Raw genomic sequence first — 12,007 nt, 5'->3', positions numbered from 1 at the left:
TTGCATCCACTGCACTCTGGGGTAGCGAATTCCACAGATTCACAACCCTTTGGGAGAAGTAGTTTCTCCTCAAATCTGTTTTAAATTTGCTACCTGTTATTCTTAGATTCTGATCACTCATTTTAGGATGCCCCACAAGAGGGAGCATCTGCTTCACGTCTACTATGTCCACAGCTTTTAGCATCTTGCATACCTCAATTTGATCTCCCCTCATTCTTCTAAACTCTGGAGAGCATAGGCCTAAACTGTTCAATCTCTCCTCATACGACAAACCCCTCATCTCTGGAATCAATCAAGTGAACCTCCTCTGAACTGCCTCCAAAGCCACTACATCTTTCCTCAAATCAGTGGACCAAGATTGTGCACAATATTCCTGGTGCGGTCTTACCAATGCCTTGTATAGTTGCAGCAACACTTCCTTTCCTTTATACTCAATTCCTTTTGTTATAAATGTCAACATTCCATTTGCTTTCCTTATTATCTGCTCCACCTGCATGCTCGTTTTCTGTGGGCACCCAGACCCCTCTGCATTGGAGCACCCCAAACTCTCTCCCCATTTAGATACGAAGTTGCCTTTCCATTTTTTCAACCAAAATACATGACCTCATACTCATCCACATTAAACTCCATCTGCCACATTTTGGCCCGCTCTCCTAACCTATCTATATCCATTTGTAAGGTTCTCATTTCCTCATTGCAACTTACTGTCCCACCTATTTTTGTGTCACCTGCGAATGTGGCTATAGAACCTTCTATCCCTGTATCAAAGTCATTAATATAGATTGTAAATAGCTGGGGCCAAGGACCATATCCTGTGGCACCCCACTAGTTACATCTTGCCATCCAGAAAAAGACCCACTTAACCCGATTCTCTGTCTCCTGTCTGTCAGTCAGTCTTCTATCCAAGCTAATAAATTACCCCTAATCCCATGTGATCTCACCTTGTGAATCAACCGTCTGTGCGGCAGCTTATCAAACGTGTTCTGGAAGTCCAGATACACTACATCTACAGGATCCCCATTATCCCCTTTGCTCGTTACATATCAGAAGAACTCTAGCAAATTATAACAAATTAGGCAAACATGATGTGCCCTTCATAACATAAAGCCATGCTGACTCTGATGGATAGTGCTTTGGCTTTCTAAATTCCTGACATTACATTCTTGATAATTGATTCTAACAATTTTCCAACAACCGATGTTAAACTAACTAATCTGTAATTTCCCACATTCAGCCTCCCTCCCTTTTTGAATAAGGGCATTATGTGAGCATTTTTCCAATCCACTGGAATCTTTCCCGTGTCCAGGGAATTTTGGAATATTCTAACCAATGGATCTCTGCTGCCACTTCCTTTAACACCCCAGGATGTGGACCATCAGGCCCTGGATACTTGGCTGCCCTCAATTCCAAGAGTTTGTTGAGTACCATTTTCCTATTGATGTTGATTGTTCCAAGTTCCACCCTTTCTATTACCTCTGAATTTCCCATTCCTATAGGAATGATACTAGTGTCCACCACTGTGAAAACTGAGGCAAAGTATTGATTTAGCATCTTTGCCATTTCTGTGTTCCCAACTATAAACTCACCGGCTTCATCTTCCAACATTCACCTTAGCGACTCACTTCCCTTTTATGTACCTGTGGAAGCTTTTGATATACATTTTGATATTCTGTGCTGGGTTTTTTTCATAATTTATCTTAGCTCTTTTTATTACTTTTTGAGCATCCCTTTGTTTATGTAGAAAGTTTCCCAATCTTCCAGTCTGCCACTTGCCTTTGCAATATGATATAACTTAGCTTTTGGCTTGACAAAGTCATTGACCTCCTTGTTTAACCATGGATGTTTTTTTTACCCCTCTTACCATCTTTCTTCCTCATTGGGATATATTTTAGTTGTGAGAAATTGAGTATCTCCTTAAACAACTGCCATTGCTCATCATCTGTCCTACCTTTTAGCCTTCTTGACCACTCTATTCGGGCCAAATCTGTCCTCATGCCTTTGTCATTTCCTTTGCTTAATTCCACAATAATAGTGTGGGACTCCACTTTCTCGATATTATGTTAAAGACTCGATGTTTATTTGCATAACATTAAGAGATGTTTAGTGCTTAAGGTTTCTATTAATGATACTTTAACCGCCTGATCGATTGACAGTTTTATAGGGTTTTGGAACAAACATATTGTTTTCTGGCAACTATGAATGGGTAGGTTTTTTGAAGCAGCTTCACACATGCCAGTGTTACAATTAGGATTCTTTGGTTCTGTACATAGTGGATAATGGGGAACTGGGTATAGGCAATGAATTGACATAGAAGGAATAAGGGGCCCATGGAAGTGGGGGGCACAAATTGGTAGTAAGTTGGTTATAAGGGACCACAGGGATGGGAATTTTTAATTCATGAATGAAATGAAAAATTCAAATCGCTTATTGTCACAAGTAGGCTTCAAATGAAGTTACTGTGAAAAGCCCCTAGTCGCCATATTCCGTCGTCTGTTTGGGGAGGTTGGTACGGGAATTGAACCGTGCTGCTGGCCTGCCTTGGTCTGCTTTCAAAGCCAGCTCTTTGGCCCAGTGTGCTAAACCAGCCCCTCAACATCATTCATGGGATGTTGGCATCGCTGGCCAGGCCAACATTTATTGCCCATCCCAAGTTGCACTTGAGATGGGGTGGTAAGCTTGCTTGATGAACCGCTGCTCTCCATGTGTTGTCAGTACACCCATACTGCTTCCACTGGGGCTTTAGCTCAGTTGGCTGGACAGCTGGTTCGTGAGGCCAACAGCACATGTTCAATTCCCGTGCTGGCAGAGGTTATTCATGAAGGCCTCACCTGAGGTGCCCCTCACCTGAGGTATGGTGATCCTCAGGTCAAATCATGACCCATCAGCTCTCTCCCACAAAGGGGAAAGCAGCCTATGGTAACCTGAAACTATAGTGACTTTACTTTTACAGCTGTTGGGGAGGGAGCTCCAGAATTTTACCTAGCGACAGTGAAGGAACAGTGATATATTTCCAAGTCAGCATGGTGAGTGGTTGGAGGGAAACTTCTAGGTGGTGGTATTGTCATGTGTCTGTTGCCCCTGTCCTGCTAGATAGTAGTGCTTGTGAGTTTGAAAGCTGCTGTCGAAAGGGGCCCTGGTGAGTTACTGCAGTGCATCTTGTAGGTGGTAAATACTGCTGCCATTGTACATCGGTAGTTGAGGGAGTAAATATTTGTGCATGGGGTACCAATCAGCGGGTTGCTTCGTCTATGATATCGAGCTTCTTGAGTGCTGTTGGAGCTGCACTCATCCAGGCAAGTGGAGTGTATTCCATCACACTCTTGACTTATGCCTTGTAGATGGTGGACACACTTTAGGGGGTCAGGCGGTGAGTTACTAGGCACAGGATTCCTAGCTTCTGACCTGATCTTGCAGCCACAGTATTTATATGTCTAGTCCAGTTCAGTTTCTGATCAATGGTAACCCCAAGATGTTGATAGTGGAGGATTCCCACTAAGATAGGTAGGGTGGCACGGTAGCACAGTGGTTAGCACTGTTGCTTCACAGTGCCAGGGTCCCAAGTTCGATACCCGACTTGGGTTGCTGTCTGTGCGGAGACTGCAGCTTCTCCCTATGTCTGCGTGGGTTTCCTCCGGATGCTCCAGTTTCCTCCCACAAGTCCCGAAAGATGTGCTGTTACGTAATTTGGACATACTGAATTCTCCCTCATTGTGTCCGAACAGGCGCCGGAGTGTGGTGACTAAGGGATTTTCACAGTAACTTCTTTGCAGTGTAAATGTAAGCCTACTTGTGGCAATAATAAAGATTATGATTATTATTCAGTGATTGTAATCCACTGAATGTCAAAGAGTGATGGGTCAATTCTCTCTTATTGGAGATGGTCATTGCCTGGTACTTGTGTGGTGCGAACGTTACTTGTCACTTGGCAACCCAAGCCTGGGTATTGTCCAGATCTTGCTGTATTTGGACATGGACTGCTTCAGCATCTGAAGAGTCACAGATATTGCTGAACATTGTGCAATCAGCAAACATCCCACGCATAACCTTCTGATGGAAGGAAGGTCATTGATGAAGCAGTTGAAGGTGGCTGGGCCTAGGACACTACCCTGAGGAACTCCTGTAGTGATGTCCTGGAATTGAGTTGATTAAGCTTCAACAATCACAACCAAAATCATTTGCACGAGGTATGGCTTCAATCAGCTGAGGATTTCCCCCCTGATTTCCATTAATTCCGGTTTTACTAGGGCTCCTTGTTGCCACCCTAGGTCACATTCTGTCTTGTTGTCAAGATCAGTCCCTCTCACCTCACCTCTGGAGTTCAGTTCTTCTGTCCATGTTTGAACCAAAATTGTAATGAGGTCAGGAGCTGAGTGGGTCTGGTGGAGCCCAAACTGAGGGCCAGTGAGCAGGTTATTGCTACACAAGTGCTGCTTGATAACACTGTTGATGATCCCTTCTACATGAGTTGGCATTGAGTTGCAATGGAGGGGATTAGGGACATGGATAAAACCTTCTTGAACTTACCTTTCAAAAGGTTCCTGAATTTTGAAATCCCCAACTGATGTATTTGAAGAGAGTCGGACTCGTAAAATAAAACGGATGGTGTTGTGTTATGTAACTTGCAATAACACAAGCTGCCACTTGATGCAGTTTTGAGTAGACTTTGAAGTGAGTTCAATGTGTTTTATTGAAATATTAGCGCAATTCTCAATGAGTTTGACTTTCTGCTAATCTAAATGTAGTAACTCAGTCTAACTGAACCAGCCTTGCTCTCAGCCACGTGCTGGGGTGTGATGCTGAGGATACACCCTGTGTCACTCTGTAGATGTTGGTCTGTGGAAAGAGGCGGGGTGTGAGTGCCTCATCCCTTTTATAGTGAGATACCGCCCCTGAGTGTCCTGACTGCTCATTGGTTGTGTCCTATTCGATGTGTTCATTAGCTGCATGTTTGCATATCATGACATCTCCCCTTGACGGAGGACAACAGAACAGAGCAAACAAAACAAACGTTCACAAGTCCAGTCTCTGAGGCTTGCGTCTGATCCTGATCGACCTCCGGAGAGGTGGCGGAGGGGACGATGGCACCTTGACAGGAGGAATGGAAGCCTGACTGGTGGCCTTGTGGTGCGAGGTATCAGGAGGTGGCAATTCAATGTATGGAAATGGCGGAGAAAGTGGTTGCGGGCAGGCAACTTTGCACAGTGCCCATCGATTCCTTCGCACGATGGAGCCATCAGCCATACGTACAACATAAGAGAGGGGCGCGGCCTGCCGAACAACGACAGCCGGGGCAGACCACCCACCATCCGGAATATTGATCCTGACAGTGTCTGCCACGGATAGCACAACCAGATCGGTGGCATGGGCATCATAGCCCTGCTTTTGATGGTATCTGAGCTGCTGCACCTGTGTCCAGCTTGAACTGGATGGGGCAGTGGTTGACCTTCATCACTGCTCGCCATTCGTCCTCGGAATCCACAGCTAGGATTGACTGGACTTGCGATGAGTCTGGTGTGGCATATTCACACATTGTAATAATGCCCACACGGTAGGCATTGTCCAGGCATTCATCATCTGGATCCATTGCACTGCCGGGATCAGAATCCTGTAGGCGTTGTTGCACACTCCGGATGCGCCGTCGTCGGAATTGGGAGCGCTGGCTCCTGACCAGTGGTGCAGATCTGCACAGGGCTGCATAGTGGCCTGGCTTCCCGCAGTTTAAACGGCGTCTGCCTCTTGCAGGGCAGTGTTTCTTTAAATGGGCGGTGCCACAGTTCGAACACATCATGACGTCGGCATCCTGACGCTCCATGCGTCGTTGCACATGCGCAGTGCGGTTCTCAGACGTCTGCACCTGCGCAGTGCGGGTTTTGGCCGCTTCGTTATCCCGTTCGCATCGCGCATGCGTCAGGCCCTGGGAAGAGCGCGCAAAATGGCCGCTTTTGTCAATGTTGAGGCGCTGCATCCGGGAGATGGCCTGCACACTCTCCGCCTCGTGGGAGGCTAATTTATCCTTTTCTGTCATTTTGTACTGGGAATAGCGATTTTCAGCGTGCTCATGCACTGTGCATGTTTCAATCGCGACTGGCAGGGTCATATGCTTGATCTTCAGTAACTGCTCTCTCAGAGGATCAGCGTGAACTCCAAAAATGATTTGGTCTCTGATCATGGAGTCAGTGATATCACCAAAGTTGCAGGATTGCGCTAGCAGTCTAAGGTTAGTTAAATATGAGTTGAAGGATTCGTCTTTACCTTACAATCGCTGCTTGAATATGTAGCGTTCAAAGATTTTGTTGGTGTCCACCTCACAGTGGCTGTCAAACTTGTCCAGGATGGTCTGAAACTTTGGCTTGTCCTGGTCTTCGGCGAAGTGAAAGGAGTTGAACATTTCCAAGGCGTAATCACCCGCTGAGGAAAAGAGCTACCTTCCGTGCATCAGATGCACCATTGAGGTCTGAGGCTTCGACGTCAAGCTGAAATTTCTGCTTGAATGTCCGCCAGTTGGCACTGAGATTGCCGGAGGTCCTGGGCTGGTGAGGAGCTGGAATATTTTCCATTGTGCCGGTATACATTCGCTGGTCGTCACGGATCTTGTGGAGTTGAACTAACTAGATTGAACAGACTCCTGGTATCATGTTGTGTTATGTAATTTGGAATAACACAAGCTGCCACTTGATGCAGTTTTGAGTAAAAGATGCTCCAAATTTTGAAGTGAGTTCAATGTGTTTTATTGAATTATTAGCACAGTTCTCAATGAGTTCGACTCTCTGCTAATCTAAATGTAGTAACTCAGTCTAACTGAACCAGCCTTGCTCTCAGCCATGTGCTGGAGTGTGATACTGAGGATACATCCTATCTCACTCTGTAGATGTTGGTCTGTGGAAATAGGAGGGGTGTGAGTGCCTCATCCCTTTTATAGTGAGGTACCTCCCCTGAGTATCCTGACTGCTCATTGGTCGTGTCCTATTCTATGTATTCATTAGCTGCATGTTTGCATGGCATGACAGATGGCCTGCCTGCCCCGCCCAGCCCCAAGCTGACTCAGAGGTATGGTGGGCAAGTAAGGCATCAGGCAGCCCCCTGCCCGTGGGCTTAGTGAGGCCCCTATTGGCCACTTAAGGGTCTCATTCCACCTCTACCTCTGTGGAAGATGGAAACAAGGCCAGCAGCCTGACAGTTTGCACTGCATGAGCTGCTCGCAAGCAGGAAGAGAGCAGTACCTCCTATTGTGAGATCCCTGATGTCCAGTGGAATCCCCAACACCCCTCCCCCACCCATTAAGCCTCTCTCTGACCTCTAGAACATGGTCACCCAACCCCTGTCCCCCGTCGCTTGGGTCAGCCAGGCAGCCGCTCCAAAATCCCCAGATTCATGTAAACTCCACCATCTTCGATTCTTCTTCTCCAGGGATTGGCTGTAGCCGCAATAGTGGCCACTGCACAATGCTGGTGCCACTGGGAAGGCAGGGCTGTTGGCCAATCGGGCAGATCTCTATGATGGGATTTCCTCCCACTTAAGGGTGGAAGTCCGGTCTAAATTATTTAAGGCTGCACCCAATACATTCTCGCTGTGGAGTAGCTGGGTTTCTGGTTGGCACGGCACTGACAGACCTTTTGGAAAGCTGTCCCATGTAAAATCGACCCTCATTTTTCATGACTCCGCTGAGATCTGTGATCCATGAATCATGGAGAAGCTAACCTGAAAATTGCATGGGGCTAGGAGATGCCTACCTCAGGCATGGAGCTGCCCAGATTAGGAGTGGCTTGCTACCCACATCGACGAAAATTGGAGTGCCGGGAATGGGGGCAAGAATCCCGAATAGGGTCCTGCCACCATTTTTTAATGGCTCCCTAACTCTTCTGGCTCTGCAAAAATCTAAGTACTGACTTGACTCAGGATTATGTACCATTCTACATGGTGAGCTTAACGTTGAATTTTGTAAGATTCTTCTATAATGAAACAAATAACTTATGTGCACAAAAAGCAAATGTCCTAGAGTCGAGCCACTGAATGATTAGAGGCGTTAATATCTTGTCCCAGACCATTAGCATGTTTGTTGAAACCTGCAACTCATCTCAAACTGGGGTTTGACCGAGGAAGCTTGCAGCAGAATTCTGGTGATTATGATCTAACACATCATTACCGAGAGCTGCAGCTGTATTAACCAGGGAGATATATATGGAGGCTCGCTCATTTAACAGCATTATTTCTCCTGGCTGTCAATATCTCCTTTTATCATCTGTTTTCACTTTGTTTCCATACAATTCAGGCATCTTCTTTTGCAAAACTATTTCTGCATATGCCCAAGTTATTCACCTATTTTTTTGAATCTCTCGTTTTCCAGCAGCTCTTTCCTTTAGCCGCTGTAAAACAGCTTCAAATGCTTTTCCTCAGAAAATAGTAGCACAACAAAATATTGAAATGATGACTCCCAAATATCCTTTGCACTTTAATATTAATGTAATTTGTGCAGGTTGGGATATGGGCAGATCACGGACCTGTTATGCTGGATCCCCAATCCTTTGCACCTGTCACAAATTATGCTTTATCTAATTGTGTCAATTTAATTATCCGTGCTTAGTTCTGTTTGATATAAGAACTCACTGTGAATTTGATGGCATCACCCATTAGGATGAATACTTGAAGCATCCCAGTGACGTTCATCTGAACTTAATTTCATAATTCTCATTGACCTGCTGATTTGTTGGATGCCCTGCAGGAAGAACCCAAAGGGTTGTGAATCTCTGGAATTCCTTGCCCAGTGAAGCAGTTGAGGCTCCTTCTTTAAACGTTTTTAAGAAAAAGATAGATACCTTTCTAAAGAATAAAGGGATTCGGGGATATGGTGTACGGGCCGGAGAGTGGAGCTGAGTCCACAAAGATCAGCCATGATCTCATTGAACGGTGGAGCAGGCTCGAGGGACCAGATGGCCTACTCCTGTTCCTAGTTCTTATGTTCTTATGACATCACAAAGAACTCTTGTTTTGATTTCACCCAATAGATTCCTTCAAATAAATTGTGGTCCTTTTGTTACTTTTTTTTGGCCAAGGTCAGTTGAACCTGAATATATCTCCATTAGTGGGGTATTTGCATTATTTCCTAGTAGGGTTAGACCTACCTGCCCGCGAGCGTCAGGGAACAACCTAAAATAGAACCATAATGTGCTACCCTATGAGGACTTACATATAATAATAATAATCTTTCTTAGTGTCACAAGTAGGCTCACATTAACACTGCAATGAAGTTACTGTGAAAAGCCCCGAGTCGCCACATTCCAGCACCTGTTTGGGTACACGGAGGGAGAATTCAGAATGTCCAATTCACCTAACAAGCACGTCTTGCGGGATTTGTGGGAGGAAACCGGAGCACCCAGAGGAAACCCATGCAGACACAGGGATATTGTGCAAACTCCACACAGACAGTGACCCAAGCCGGGAATCGAACCTGGGACCCTGCCGCTGTGAAGCTACAGTGCTAACCAGTATGCTATCGTGCCACCTGAAGTTTTAGCATGAAGGGAAAGAATTAATGTGCCACAAATTTTGTTCACCCTTGCCCAATTCCACAGTCCCTCTGGCCTATCCAGACTAGGACTCATAACATGCTATCTTAATCTCTTTAAGAGAAGAATGTGCTCGGTGCCATTAAGCTCTATCCAACAATTGAAAGTAGGAGTCTTTCCTGTTGCTTGCTACTTGCCATTTTACCATAATCTTGTTATTCTAGTCACTTTTATTAGTTTATTTTATTTTAACATCTGGGCGGTCTACCCCTCCATGGATTTCTCATGGTATTCTGGTTTTAATGGGAGCAATCTAAAATATGCTCAAACAGTTTAGCTTTACCAAATCACATAATTTCTTTGACCTACTGCAAAACCATACTCACAAGCCACAAATTTCTGAAGAATTCCATAATTTTGCTGAAAAATTAATACATTTTTTATACATCCATAGTCCATGTTTAACGGGACTAGATAGGGTAGATGCAGGGAAGATGTTACCAATGATGGGTGTGTCCAGAACCAGGGATCACAGTCTGAGGATTCAGGGTAAACCATTTCGGACAGAGATAAGGGGCGTCATTCTCCGACCCCCCGCCGGGTCGGAGAATGGCCGTTGGCCGCCGTGAATCCCGCCCCCGCCCCCGCCGAAGTCTCTGGTACTGGAGATTGGGCGGGGGCGGGAATCGGGCCGCGCCGGTTGGCGGGACCCCCCGCTCAATTCTCCGGCCCGGATGGGCCGAAGTCCCGCCCAGAAATTGCCTGTCCCGCTGGCGTAAATCAAAGCTGGTATTTACCGGCGGGACCAGGCGGCGTGGGCGGGCTCCGGGGTCCTGGGGGGGGGACGCGGGGCGATCTGACCCCGGAGGGTGCCCCCACGGTGGCCTGGCCTGCGATCGGGGCCCACCGATCCGCGGGCGGGCCTGTGCCGTGGGGGCACTCTTTCCCTTCCGCCTCCACCACGGCCTCCACCATGGCGGAGGCGGAAGAGACTCTCCCCACTGCGCGTGCGCGGGAAACTGTCGGCGCCCGCTGACGCTCCCGCGCATGCGCCGGGAAACTGTCAGCGGCCGCTGACGCTCCCGCGCATGCGCCGCATTTCCGCGCCAGCTGGCGGGGCAACAAACGCCATTTCCGCCAGCTGGCGGGGCGGAAATCCCTCCGGCGTCGGCCTAGCCCCTCAATGTTGGGGCTAGGCCGCCAAAGATGCGGAGCATTCCGCACCTTTGGGCCGGCGCGATGCCCGTCTGATTAGCGCCGTTTTTGGCGCCAGTCAGCGGACATCGCGCCGTTGGGGGAGAATTTCGCCCAAGGAGACATTTCTTAACACAAAGAGTGGTGAGCCTGTGGAATTCATTACCACAGGAAGTAGTTGATGCTAAAACATTGACTATATTCAAGAGGCGGCTGGATATAGCACTTGGGGAGAATGGGATCAAAGGCTATGGGGAGAAAGCAGGACTAGGCTATTGAGTTGGATGATCAGCCATGATCGTGATGAATGGCGGAGCAGGCTCGAAGGGCCAAAAGTCCGCCTCCTGCTCCTGTCTTCTATATGTCTATGTATGTATGTTCTGCAGTGCATTATCGTAGATTAACAAATACTAGTTAAAAACTTCAAAACTACTTCAGTTACAGTGAAACAATTTATTCAGCAGGCAATACCAATTGCTTTCACTTGAGAATCAAGAATAATTAATATATTTAAAAAACCCTCAGTCCTCCCTTGATTACACGTTCAAATCACTGAGTTAGAAGAACCCTGAAGCACATAGGAAATAGTCATCATCACAGCCTAGCCCAACTAAGTAACTTCCTGATGATTGCCTCCAGAGTCTGGAAATTGCTGTTAGCATGAAGCATTATGCTGGTGATTGACACATTGCATATTTCCCAACACAAACTACCAGAGACCAAAATGATGTATGAGTAATGAAACACTCAGGCCATGCAATCCAGTGATTAAAGCACTTTTCATTCTATTTCTTTTCCTGTTTGTGTGTGATTATGTTTTTGTTTCGTTAACCGCCTTTCTCAGTTTCTGTTCCTCTTTAAGTTCTATTTATCTGCAACGTCTTTTAGTTTTAAGTAAGAGTCCGTTCCCAAAATGCCTCAGCTAGTCTCTCTGTCAGTCCTGTGGAGTGCTGACAGTTTTCCTTGCTTTTGATTCAGATTTCCAGCATTTGCAGTATTTTACTTTTTGTTCACAGTACTTAAAGGCCCAAATAGTGTTTTTAAGGGAGCCAGGGAATGCTAGTGCAATGTATCAATCTTGAGAACAAGGGAGATGTAGTAAGGGACAGCCTTAATGGCATAATGGACCTGGACAGCTAGATGCATTTTTCAGACAGAGTATAATGGGACTGTGCTGTTCACAACCTATTTTCCAAGATCAGCTCATTAGAATAGCACCTGTGAGGGGCGGCACGGTAGCACAGTGGTTAGGATTGTTGCTTCACAGTGCCAGGGTCCCAGGTTCGATTCCCGGATTCGTCACTGTCTGC

The sequence above is a fragment of the Scyliorhinus torazame genome, chromosome 10 (genome assembly GCF_047496885.1).
Source record: "Scyliorhinus torazame isolate Kashiwa2021f chromosome 10, sScyTor2.1, whole genome shotgun sequence".
Classification (NCBI taxonomy): domain Eukaryota; kingdom Metazoa; phylum Chordata; class Chondrichthyes; order Carcharhiniformes; family Scyliorhinidae; genus Scyliorhinus; species Scyliorhinus torazame.
This window is presented reverse-complemented; position numbering follows the sequence as displayed.